The sequence below is a fragment of the Epargyreus clarus genome, unplaced genomic scaffold, assembly GCF_041222505.1.
Source record: "Epargyreus clarus isolate Ecla_fem2 unplaced genomic scaffold, WU_Ecla_fem_2.2 ptg000022l, whole genome shotgun sequence".
Classification (NCBI taxonomy): Eukaryota; Metazoa; Arthropoda; class Insecta; order Lepidoptera; family Hesperiidae; genus Epargyreus; species Epargyreus clarus.
The window spans coordinates 38,900-53,453 of NW_027332229.1; the positions used below are offsets into that span (position 1 = coordinate 38,900).

Here is a 14,554-nt window from a genome sequence, read left to right on the forward strand (position 1 = left end):
TTAACGAAAATAAATGAACTGTATGACAAATGTAGCGACGCGCGCGTAATTGCACTTTATGTAGATTTTGTGTCTGAGTAGCCTACTTGGTGTATTTTATACTAAAACTAGCTGACCAGGTAAACGTTGTGTCGCCATATAAATAAAAAAAATGTTAAGGGTGAACAACCCTTATCACTTAGGAGTGTGAAAAATAGATAAATAGTAGCCGATTCTCAGACCTACTAAATATGCATATAAAATTTGGTGAAAATCGGTAAATCCGTTTCGGAGGAGTACGGTAACTAACATTGTGACACGAGAATTTTATATATAAGATTTAATTAAATAGTAATGTTAGATACATATCAAACTAATAAAAGCGTGTTTTAATAACTCATATTTAGTTTCAAACTGTAGTTTTGCCTTGCCGTCTAACAATATCACCAGAACAACGATATTTATTCGATTCCACAGACCTATATCTAAATAGATCCCGCATGTGTACGTATTAGCGTGGTTAAAACTCGGGTTAAAGGAGGTGGATTCAACTCACTTCGATGAAATGTCATTTAGTCCGAAAGTAACATTTGTTGTCATCGGATGTCAATTGACAGCAATAAACATGCCGATTTGCGCTATAATAAATTGTGTAAATTCTACTGTCTCCCATGGACATCGTAATCAACCCCAGATAGGATAAAATATTCCTACCTGAGGTCGGCCACAGATGTGCCGCTACCCCTGAGGACTAAGTTGGAACGCCTCGGAAAAGTATATCTCCCTTACCACACCCTTTAAACCAGAACACTGCAGCGTTTAACACTACTGTTAAATAAGTGTGGTGGTGGTGGTGCCAGAGTCGAACCACAAAGGGTTCTACCACCTTCAACATTACATAAGTATGTTATCCTAAAAATTCGTCACAAGGTTTGTTTTACAGTATTAAGTACCATATGTATTTTAAACAACACATTAAATACTAATTAAAATTAAAGAAAATAAATTTAACTAATAAAACTTTATTTACAGATTGTACATATATGCAAAAATATTAAAACTACGAGCCTTGCTTCATTTAGATAAAATTATTTAAATGCGAATACTCAAGGACAAAAGGGCTACAAAAATAAATTAGAATAATAGAAATGTTTTGTAGTTACGGGCACAAAGACTTGCGAGCCGACCATTGTGTAGTTAAAACAATAACGTTGCAATTTTACTGCGGCTATTTTGTGAGCTTTTATTGTCTTAAAAGATTCAAGTTAGAGTTCTTAATAAATAACTGCCTTGTGCAAGTAACTATGAATTATTTGCTATATACGAAGACACTAAGAACGTTTTATTAATTATTATAAACTGCATTTATGGTTGTTACTCCAAAGGATCAAAGGATTTTTTAAAGCAATATAATTGTACCTAAAATAATAAATTATAATTATCAAGTGTGTTTTATCGATACCCTATTGGTATGATTTTATTATTTAGCTGGTTTTGATTCGAAATATGAATTATATGTTAGGTATAATTATAATCTCTCATTTTATTCATATAAGAAATACCGAACAGTGTTATTTAAATAGGATTTAGGTTTCGAGATTGATTCCTAAAGAACTCTTTTTTGATTCTTATACAATTCACCACCACTTTGGATAATTTATTGTCTGTTCTGTTTTCTGGTTTTTATTTTAATTTGTATGTATTCCGGAACGTTAATTTATAGTAAAACACTTGCAATAAAAAATAATAAAAAGCTGCAATAGATATGTAACAATTAAATTATATCAGATAAGATACAAACTTATGTAGTAGGAAGTACCTGTTTATAAATATATTTATTCGGTTTTTTTCTTTCTTTCGTTAAATTGAACTTATTGGAAAAAATATCATAAGAAGTGGAATTAAACAAATCGTTTACGTACCCAAATACCGCCGACAGTGCTGACATAATCACCACAAAATAATGAAAATCAAGATAAATAACTATTAAGTATACTTAGCAAAATAATAAACAGCTAGGTAACTAATATTAATAAATTATAATTTTAAACACTTTATCACTGGCTTTAACGGGCGCATTTTCATTAAAAATAAAATTTAAAAATAATTTAACACGACTAAGTAATATTGTAAAACAAAATAACCAGAATATAATCACTTTTTGTACACAAACCACTAGCTAAGCTTTAATATTATAATATCTACACACGGTAACACACAAATATCTTCATATTGAACACAATAAGTTATTTATTAACGAAAATAAATGAAACGACGTAACCGAGCGCAGCGGTGCGCGCGCGCACGCACTTCGAAAGCGACTGTTTCACTGTTCGCGTTCAAACGAATAACGACACGACCGAGTTTATCGTCGGTCTGTGTTCGGCGTCAATGGGGCCAATAAGATAATATTATTCTAAATTAAGTCTTTCGAACACTTCCAACTCAGTTCTTATAAGTTAATCAGTAGTGATGATTGACGTTTCGACGATCGCATTTGAGTTTGCTACTGTACTTGGGAGTTATTACAGATATTTATAGGTGGTAGCGACACCTTAAAAAGTCGCATATTCGTTTACTGCTATTAATTAATAAAAAATATGGCATTTTATTATGTAACGAGTACGATGTGCGTTTTTTAATTTCTTTATTGCTGATATTTCGACCCAGTTGCGCGATAATTTTAGTCTAAAATCATATAAAAAAATATGGCGTTCAAATTTTTATTAAAAAGATTTAGAGCTGTATTTTTTTAACCAAAATTAATGTTATAGGTACATTATAGCATGATTGATGTTTTGAAAATAAGTATAAGTATTATAAAAGTTTAATTTCTGGAATGAAACTAATAAAATCCACATTTATATTATAGGAATCACGGAACAAGAAAAAATAATGGTTCCGTGATGAGAATTTTGCAACACTATAGTTATAATAATAATAAATAGTATAATTAAAAAAGAGTTTTCTATTAGATCTCTTTAGTTGAGGTCGTGTTACATTACATAAAAAAAATGTAAAATGAGATTATGACTTCCCCTTTACCTCTATACAAAATAATTTCGTTTCTTTTAATATTAGAACATATAATAACTACTTAAAATTTATTGAATATGAATTATGTTATAGGTAGGTACTCAATATTAAAATAAGAGTGTATTGATAAATATTTGTTAATATATACTTCCATTTCATTTGGTAAGTTATTATTATCTGTATACTTAAATACATTTTAATATTTTAAAACTAATGCACGTAAGTTCATATCCACACTGCTACGTGGATATGTGTCAACATTTAATGATTAAAGGCTGTATATTTCATAATACTTTGCTTGATTGAAAGAATTGCAACATAATTATGTACTCTGTATAAAGGTTGTCACTTGTTAAATAATTCTGAAAAATATCGATTTTTAAATCGATTCGAATTGAAGTTTAAAGAATCGATAAATGAAAATAGCGCTTAGTAATTTAACAACTTATTTATGATCGCTTCAGAACTATAATCTAGGAAAAAGTTCTACAGCATTCAGATTTAGAAAAAATAGAAAGTTTATATTTTCCTTCATTTAATAATATAAAATGCAACAGAAAATTCTGAATATCGAGTATCTAAACATGATTTTTAAAGATTTGAGATTGGTATTCTAGAAACTTTAGATTACTTCATAGAATCGAATAAATATCGTTGTTCTAGCGATACTATTGCACGGTAAGGCCAAAAGTAAAGATTGATACTAAATATAAGATATTTTAAATCTCTTTTATTTTTATTTATGTATGCCATATAGGTACCTACACATATTTTAATCGAAAGGAAGATTTATTTTAGGAATTAAAAAAATATATAATAAATAGGTTTTTAATACAAAACACGATCATATATCTGTGATCAAACGTACTTAAAATTAAATTAATTTAAAGCAATACATAACGCAGTTGGCCTGCTTTATTACTTTAAATACATTGCATATTTATAACAATTGAAACATCGCGGTTCGCCATTTTGGCCCCACGCCTCTTAAGCACGCCATGATGTCATACCGCTTATACACGCCTCTCGCCTCTTTCCTGCCATATACCCGTGCAACCAATGGCGAACGGGTGCTTTGTATTCAGCTATTAGTGTCAACTGTTTTTTATTCTACAGTTTATCTAAGACAGATTTGAAAGGGCTTTATTGTGTACGATACAGATAAAACTATATATTTCACATAGCTAGCATGTTTTAGTTAATGAAATCGAATTCAAATAGATTTTATTCCACATTTACTCTTTTAAAGCTGTTTTCCAATTTTATAAAACGCTGCTTTGTAAATATTTTTCACGGAGAAAAAGAGACGTCTTTTATTTTTTATATTTACTTATACTTATTACATTTTAATAGATATCGTTGGATTAAATAATTGAATAGTTGAAGTATAAAAAAAATTGGTACCTATAAGAAAAATATTGCAAATAAACTGAAACACAATAAAAAGCCGTAATACGTATCTAATAATTAAACTAATATTTCACTCTCGGCAGATATGTAGGGAATATAATTGTGCTTCGTTTCTATTATGTTCATTATTTATTACTTTCTCTGTGTACAAAAACTTATAAATAAAAAATAAAAAAATAATATGTACTCAAATATAACATGAGTAGATAATATTATAATATAAAAATCTTGCACTTGTAAATAAATTTATTCCGCGCTTCGCCGATTAAGGATTAAATTATAAAACATAGAATTGAAAAACATGCATTCACTTACCGAAATTCTGCTGATGAAACTTTCACATTCACTACAGTAATTAAATATAATGAAAAGCAACGACTGACTAGCGTACACATCTAATAATATACACTCAATTTTATCAAATAATAAATAGAATATTTATTGAATATTATTCTAACATAACACTTTTTCAAAACTAATAGGACTAACCATACACAACATAGAAAATCACAAACACTAACAAATTGAACATAATTAGGTAATTAATAACATAGAAACACAAATGAAAACACGTAACGGAGCGCAGCGATGCGCACACGCAAGCAATTTGACTACGACTGTTCGCGCTTGAACGGGACGACCGAGTTTCTCGCACGGTCGGCTTTCTTCGGCATTAATAGCGGCCAAAAATATATTCTTTTTTGAAGCGTTCCAACGAAGTTATCTTGTTTGCTTTATGATTTTATTAAAAATATTTTGTAATGTGGCTTTTTTAAAGCACTTTAAACAATGTATCATGTATTATTTTAAGTAGGTAAATATCTACAGAGTAATTGTTTTTTTAATTCATTAAGTTAAGTATTATCCGAAGACTATATCACCTCTTTCTAACATAAAATACTTCTACTACTACTTTAATTAATTAACCTTATACGAGTACATAGAAGTTAAATCTCAGAAACGAGTTCAGGTTTATCTACGTATTTATATTAGATATTATGCTGCCCTAACAGCACCTAAGGAAATATAACCTCCTCCTTTTTTTAAGTCGATTAAAAATGGATTTGCATGCTTTTTTACTTTATATGCCTATTATAATTATCTTATTAAAAACCTATAAGATCACTTAAATTTCGTTTTCCAATCCCGTGTTAATTATATGTAGAAAAAATAATCAGCGAGCATGAAATGTCTTCCGCCGATATATATAAAGAAATAGCAATCTTTAACATTTTCGTCATTTTGAAAGCGTAATTTTTATTAGAAAAATCTAATGATTATTTCCCGATATCCAAGATCAAGCGGCTATTGATATTATTATTATTAATCATCATTTATTTCAGACTACCTATACAATTGCTTTAATTATTGCTTATTATCGATGTTGTAGGTCCAAAATCGATTCTTGGATTAATCGATTTTAGATTGGCAGCCCTACGGATTGCCGGAACGCGCTATATTTTTACCTACCCCCCTCTTCCTAACTTTCGTCGTCGAAATGAAGGTAAAATTATTTCTTTTCCTTTTTGTAACGAGGAAGCAATGGCGGACATGCCGATCTATTGGTAAGTGAAAATTAACTAATAATCTGTAATTTAGATCCATTTTGCTAAGTAAAGTAGCGATTTTTGCGTCTGATAATGTCGTGTATTGATTAATTGTCAATAATTTAATCGATTTATACGAAAGGTCGAGCTAAGGTTTATATGCACGTGGTTCAAAACATATATTTTGCAGAATATATCTATTTCTGGTTAAAAACAGCAATTCGGTGTTATTCTACGTTTTATTTTGCTAGTTAGCTAACAGTGAGACATAGGTACTACTTAGACCAGAGTTAATAATTAGGTATTTTTTTAACTTTATTACTCTCTAAATAAGGCAAAGGGCAACAGCATCTTACCAATACGCAAAGCCACAATGTTACTACTGCTAATGTGTTCTGATAAGGGTAAGTCCAGCAAATAAGGGCTGTTGCAGTGTTGCCAACTCTCAAAAATATTTATCCCTAAACTGAAGTCGAAACCCCCTATAATTGCATTAATTATTTGAAAATTCCCCTAAAAATATATTACACTTTTTTTTTGGGATGCCGTGCCACCTTATGACCCGTTTCCCGTTTTTTTTTTTTTTTTTAGCCCCGCCGTGCTGTCTCAGAACATGTTTGTTTTGGACGCCGTGCAAGCTTATGACACGTTTCCTGTTTTTTTTTTTTTTTTTGCTCGTCGCGCCTTTACAAAACCCCTAAAAATACCCCTAGACATATAAAACCCCTAGAAAAATCCCATACCACTCATTTACTCATTTACCCCCTAAATCTGGGGGGAAAACCCCTAAGTTGGCAACCGTGGGCTGTTGTGTGTAGACGTTGTTAGCATATCTGTGTGTGCTTGAGAGTGCAGCTCCATTTATCATAGAGGTACTGAAATAGATCATAGTTGCGTGGCCTGATCTTAAGATGGCGGCTTGACATGCAAGTCAACCAGCCTGCACATCCACTCTTGCAAGAACTGCTTCATGCTAGAAATAAGTTTATTGGTGCCTCTTGTAGAACTATACTGGTTCATATCTTTGTAAAGCACATGTAGATAGTGATGCAGGGGCAGCATGCCCCGCAGCATCCACCACAAGGTCCACATATTGAAGTTTAGGAAGTATTTGGGAAAGAGCAAAGAAAATATAATAGTACAGGAAGGCAGTGGTCGATAATAACACTATTAGAAATAAGGAGATAGAAAGATTCTAAATTTTTTTTGGTGCTTTTTCTATTGTGTGTACCACTCGAATGATTTGTTCGTACTATTCAAAGCTTTCCTAGATAAACCATGTATAACATGAACACAGTTGAAACATAAATACCTTAAAATATTACTATCTGAGTTGGTAGTTAGTGTAGTTCAATGGGGAAAGTCACCGCTACATATATTTCTTTTGTGAAGTAGTTTAAGATTCCATGGTAGGGTGTGGTTGGTAGCTGACTTTGATATGAGCTGACCATCTTGTCTTGAAGAGTATGTGATCAGCTATCAACATTAGGTTTTTGCTTCTGATTTGAAGGGTGTGGTAAGGGAGACATACTTTTCCGAGTTGTTCTAGCTTAGTCCTCAGGGGTAGCGGCACACCTGTTGCCGACTCCAGGTAGGGATATCTAATCCTGTCTTGGGTTGATTACAGATGTCCATGGGCAGCAGTAGCTACTGTAGCATACACTTTACATTGCAAAAGTTTCAATATACAGGTTGTGTACCCACAATTACAGGTGAACACAGTATTGAGAATTGACGCTCTATTAGATTAAAACATAATTAAATTAAGATTACAGTTTGCATTAAATATAAGATAAGAATATACAATTTTAAACAATTACTAAGAGATATAACTAGCACTTAGATAAATTAAATTTATTGAAATTAAATTTAAAATTAAATATGTACATTGAAATTAAATGAATGTCAATAATAAAAATGAAAATAAGAATAATATTTTAGTAATACAATTGATTTCATCAACATAAACCTATTACTGTCCCACTGCTGGGCACTGGTCTCCTCTCACAATGAGAAGGATTAGGCCATAGTCCACCACACTGGCTAAGTGCATATTGATAGACTTCACATATCTTTGAATTTTAGTTATAAATTTCTCAAGTATGCAGGTTTCCTCAATGTTTTTCCTTCACTGCTTAAGCGAGTGATAAGTAATTTCTAGTTAATATGCATATTAGAAATTAATTATCAATGGCTGTAACGAAAGGAAATCATTGTGAGGATATCGACACTTAAGTCATTTAAGTTCTCAAAGCCTAAATTCCTTTCACGAGAAGACAGTGCCCAGCAGTGGGACAGTAATGGATTGACACCGAATATGATTGTTCGCTTTTCAGAATTTCTCAAATGAAGAGAATGTCTATATTGAATAGTCGAGGGTGGCAGTGGCTGGAGGCAGGCTGATGCAGCAATTCTGGTAAGTGTCCATTGATACTTTTTTATAAGGATGAATTAATAAATAAGGTTACAGTAAAACTTGTTCAGCTGTGACTGTCCTCTATGAACACACATGACCAAATAAAAGGGTTCTATCTGAAGCTCTAGCTCTAGGATTACAGATGTGTTGCCCCTGTTGGGGACACGTGGGAGTCGCCTCATAACATGTCAGAATGTCTGCTATATTGTGAGATGAATGTGTGATGTATGACTGTCTAAATAAATTTGATTTATTTTGTTTTAAAATTTGAATTTTTGCATATATTCTATTTTTACTTTTAGGTTTATTCTGTTATTTTAATAATGTTGTTTTGATGGTTCATATTTTCTTTTTTATTAATTAGTAAATGGTAAACTACCATTGTAATTAAATAAATAAATGAGTCAGCCGAAATCCACACCCACCAAATACTTAGTTGCATTGTGATAAGGAGTGTGATATTAGATTTTTTTATAATGTAAGTGTAGCAGACGAGCATGCAATCCACATTTAACGGTAAGTGGGTACTGCCACCCATGGACTTCTGCAATCAACCCCAGGTATGATTAGATTCTTACTTGAGGTCGGCGCAGATGCGCCGGTATCCCTGAGGACTAAGCTGGAAGGCATCGGAAAAGTATATCTCCCTTACCACACCCTTCAAACCAGAATACAGCAGCGCTTAACACATTATTATGATATATTTTGATGGAATGTTTGGAATTGAAGCATTTTGAAATTTGTATTTTGGTATCAGGTCTGCACATGTTGGTTATCTGAATAATATTCTCGTTTCTCCGATGTTGGAGGAAGCAAGGGTGCAGTTTAGATTGGCCAACTTAGGTTTAGGTGAAAATTGGTCTTGACCCAGCCACAAATTTCTTTAATAAATTAAAATAAATAAATAAACCAGAATTTCTTCATGCTTCAAAGAAATGTTGTGGTATCTGTCCAGTTAAACAATACTGGTTCTGTCGCCTTTCAAATCACAATAGTAATATCTTCAATCTTCAATGATATAGTGAATTAATGTTTTATTTCAGCTTTTCTCAAATGAAACAGAGCAGTCGTCGTCTTGAAAGAAGTTTATCAAATTGGAGATAGATTGATGCAGGAGTTTGAGGTGAGTTACCATTTCTTATCAATATTTAATGATAATATCATACAAAATGGTTCCTATGATTAAAGCTACAAGGATTACTTACGGGTCACTATAGTCAACCCATTACCGTCCCACTACTGGGCATGGGTATACTCTCACTGCGGTGGCCAAGTGTGAAGTCACATGCCTTTGAAAACTTTTAAATTTCCTCAGCTATGCAGGTTTTCTCACTATGTTTTTCTCAATTGTTTAAGTAAGTGACAATTAATTTCTGAGTACTTACTTTACATTTCTTCTACTTATAGGTGACAGGCACAAAGATTCATATCCTAAAATACTAAAATATATACAATATACTTTTGTATATAATAATGGATTATATAATATAGTGGGTCTTGTTGGTTACATACATAGACATTTTTAAATAACATAGAAGGAATAAACAAGCTTTCATATCACCTGATGGCAAGTGGTCACTATCAGCCATGACCATCCATCACCTGGTGGTATCACCGAACGTGGTAGAACCCTTTGTAGTTCGACTACGTGTGACTAGTGTTAAGTGCTGCTGTGTTCTGGTTTGAAGGGTGTGGTAAGGGAGACATACTTGAGGCATTCCAGTATAGTTCTCAGGAGTTTAGCGTCACTGTTTCCGACCTCAGGTATGAATCTAATCCTATCTATCTGGGGTTGATTACAGATGTCTCTGGGCGGCAGTACCCGCTTATCATCAGGTGGACTGCATGCTTGTCTGCTACTCCCATCTTAGATAATAATACCCAACGCTAATTAGGGCACATGCAGGTTTCCTCACGATGTTTTCTTTCACCATTTAAGCGAGTGTTAATTAATTTCTAAAATCAGAAGTGCGTGCTTGGGGTTTGAACCTCGGACCTCTCGATCAATGGGCCGAGTTTCTTAACCACTGGGCTATCACTGCTTCATGGCAAGTGTGGTGCACTTACTCCTCTAATTCTGAAAGGAAACCATTTTGTTTTACTCATGTATGTCTTTATTAAGATGACAATTAGACATGTCGGACTATTGCAATTCTATTATTCGAACATCATACACATCAGTTTAATTGTGCATTTAGAATATTATTTGAAATGTTCACTGATTCCCACAATATAACATGATTATAAATCACAATATTACTAACAAACTGGCATTGAATTCCACTGTCTTGTAAAGGTCGTTTTCAATGACCGAATGTAAATTTCAGTTTTTTTAACAGATAGTAAGAATAAGTTGTTGGATATTCCGTTGTGCACAGTATGTGTGCATGCCAGTCCGGCATACTTCCCACTCTCCGACATGTATATATGCTATGTGTATGTTCTTATATCAATTTCAGACTGTCCACAAATATGAAAATTCTGAACTGGAGAGTGGGTGACAGAATTTAACATCCTCGGAGCCAACATTCTGTTCGAGCTATGTAGTTCAGAATATGTTAGTCACACTCCAGGGGTTATGCTTATGTAAGTACCTCAACGAGTATTCGAGGCTACATAATTCTCATAATCAATAATAATTGATGATTGCGGCGTAATAAGGCGTGGGCGACGTGGGCCATCTCCTACGGTCTTGCGACCCAGGGGAACTCTCGCCTAGTCTATGTGACTTTGTTTTTTATAATATAGGAGTAGCAGACGAGCATGCAGTCCACCTGATGGTAAGTGACTACTGCCGCCCATGGACATCTGTAATCAACTTCAGATAGGATTACATATTTCAACCTGAGGTCGGCCACAGATGCGCCGCTACCCCTGAGTACTAAGTTGGAACGCCTCGGAAACGTGTGTCTCCCTTACCACACCCTTCAAACCTGAACACAGCAGCGTCTAACACTACTATTAGGCACTATTAGGCAGAAATAAGTGTGGCGGTGGTGCCGCCGGAGTCGAACCACAAAGGGTTCTATCACCTTCGATTGTATTGTGACATTTGTAATTTTGTAAAATCAAATCAACTTTTTAGACTGGGGGCCTCCATTCCACTTTCCGCCTCGGGGTCCCGAAAACCCACGCGCCACTGCTTACATTGTATTGTGGCAAAGGGCCCCGCAAAATGTATTTTGCCCACATCAAATTTAGGTCTTACGCCGCCACTGCTCATCATTTATCACCAAATCTTGAAGGTGGTAGGAACCCTTTGTGATTCAACATCGACAACTATTTCTGATAAACACTTGTGTTATTAGGTAGTGTAGCAAACATTCTAAACTAAGCTGTATTAAATAATTATATATATTTAATACTGCTGTAAACAACACTTAATAAATAAAAAGTATTAAGAAAACATTAACAGGCATACTTTTTAAATCAGAACACTAAGACTGCTGTGTTCTGGTTTTAAATGTGTGGTAAGGGAGACATACTTGTCCGAATTGTTCCATAATCCTCAGTGATAGCAACACATCTTATCTGGGGTTGATTATCGACCATGGGCGGCAGTGGCCATATGCCAGTGCCAGTCTTGGTGAGTGTCACCTCAATTATAGGTACAAACTTCAATTCACGATACAGTTAAACGAAAACAATACAGTTATGATACGTGAGACGAAAATAAAAAATAATAGAATAGATAATAGTAATAATTTATTTTGTAGGTGGTGGTCCTCTTTGTGATTTGACTCTGGAGGCACTGCAGTCACACCTATGTCTGCAACATCAAGCGCAGCTGTTCAGTTGCAGAGTGCAGTAAGGGTTTTGCACGAGATATTCCTAGTGAGTCCTCAGAGATTGCAGTATATTCTTCGAATTCAGGTGGAACTTGTATCCTATTTGATATGGAAGCTTTGATGACCATCGGCTATCAACACTCTTTAGAATTAATCGGTCTGATTTTTTATTATTTTAGAAAGTTAAGATACTGTGTTATATTAATTTTTTATAATGTGAATTGTGATTCTGTAATAGTAAGAACAGTTACTCACTAAAATAATATTGCACTGTAATTTGCACTGCTGTATCTTCTGTGTATCTTATGTTGGTAGTCCTAAATAAATAAAAATCTAGAATAATATTAGGTTAAATTGCACATTAATAAAAATATATATGCTGAATGTACACAAGAAGGAAATACTAAAAGTAAAATAGAAATAAGAGTAAAATAGAATCTAAGTACTATTAAGCTATTTTATAATACCATATATAACTGTTGATCTTCGAAAATATCACATGGATAAAGATGGTAAAGTTACACTACTTAGTTTCACCGCTCAGAGAATGCATTCCCAACAGGTCATATCCGAATGAACTATTCAACTTTGCAGTGGCGTCGAATATACGACGAACATATTATTACTGGTTACAAATGATACAAAAAAGTATTACTCTCCTCATGTCTAGTTAAGTCTATATTACCACCTTCAGAAATGCATTATCTGAGGGGCTGGACCAAGCCGCACTGTAATATTAATTTATTTCTATTGTTTTCAATGTTTTCCAATTGTTTTTATTGGAATAAGGTCATCTAATTTTTTTTGATAGTATATTCCTTTTTTTAATATTTTTTTATTCTTAGTAAAATCTTTATAGAACTCTTTTTGAACATGAACAGGTTAGTCTTAGGAGGAGCACTCATGCTTCTCCTGGACCGCGGCTGTCCCGAAGCCTTTGTTTCGAGTCCTCTGTGATGCATCTGTCTATGGATACCTTGTATCCATAATGTAGTATTTGACTGTAGCTGGTGAAATAAAACTGATTCGCTATAAATGTTGCTACATTTGATGTAGGATCTTTTCAATTGTGCTTAGAACGGGCAGTACTGAAATAGGACTATAATTGTTGGGATCTTTAGTATCACCTGCTTTAAACAATTGAATTATTTTACTATGTTTCATTAAATCTGGAAACAGCCCCGATCAACACACATTAAAAATGGCAACTAAGTAGGGTGCTTAAGTCTCATTGATTGATTTACAAAATTTTACTGACGTTCCCCAAATAAATGTTGTCTGTATTTTTAACTGTTAATCTCTATACTCTTAATTGTAGTATAGACGTGTTCTGGATCTTTACCGCGAATTCGTATAGATCGGTGCTTGCGCTTCCTAGTTTCGGGATCTTCTTAAGTTTTTCCATAGCCCGATCGATTATATGAAACGAAATTAAATATATTAATTTTGTATAGGCCAACGGTGGCACTTACAAATTGTCAGTCACAATTTTTTTTTCTTAAACTACTACCGTATCGGAACGCGACCGAAAAGATCCGGTAAGAAACTTAGTGGGTTTGTCTTTCTTTTTTTTTTAACAATGCTTACGCGAGCCCAAAGCTTACGCAGCAAACGCTTCTTTTGAAGTTTGGCTTTGAGACGAACTGGGAGGTCGGTTTTGTGGCTCTCCATCGGTTTATGATCGGTGGACGCCGCCAAAGCATCCTTAAGGGTGTTTGTCAACAGATGGGCGGCGGCTTCCACCCCTTCCGGGGTGAAGAGCGAGCCACTGAACTTGAAGTTTTCCAAACTGGCCTGGTACTTCTCCCAGTTCGTCACGCTGCGGAACCGGGGGGGCGCTACGCACTCTGACAGTGACAGTGCACCGAGGAGTGGCCTACCGCTTGGCAACGGTGGCACTGTGGGGGGCCGTAACGACCCCGCCATCCCTCGATGACTATCCCCGGCATGTTGAGCAGCTCGGTTACCCTGTACAGGCGCGCGAGCTGCTCTTCGTCCATGCGATCCAGCTGTACGTAATATATGCAGCCCGGTTTGTCCCGCCTTGGTGTTATGGGCCGCGTGAATCGCGCCGGAAAGTCCAGGCCGGTTAAGGCTGCTGTGACTCTCTCTGGGTCTGTTCCTCCCGGCAGGCCGCGGATCGCCACCTTGGTGGGACGCTCGTCCGTTTGGGAGTAGCAGTACCAGGAGAGTCCCGGTTCCGTTTCCGACAAGTCGGTTAGGTACCTCTGGACAACCCGGTACTCTTCAGGCGTTTTTGGAAGGAATCGCACCCCCTGTCCTAGAGGCCTCGCGCTTGGAGCATGGCCGAGAATTGCCCTGAGGTTCGCAAAATGCTCCACCCAGTTTGGGAACCGCTCCGCCACTAGTGGAGGGTA

At 34.9% G+C, this 14,554-nt stretch overlaps 1 long non-coding RNA gene across 1 annotated transcript; it reads left to right on the forward strand.

The window, feature by feature from the left end:
- Positions 1-8,305: 8,305 nt before the first annotated feature.
- On the forward strand, positions 8,306-10,976 carry LOC140751349 (uncharacterized). The gene is made up of 3 exons (XR_012103300.1): positions 8,306-8,388; positions 9,432-9,511; positions 10,848-10,976. It is a non-coding gene; the product is annotated as an uncharacterized LOC140751349 (long non-coding RNA).
- Positions 10,977-14,554: the final 3,578 nt, after the last annotated feature.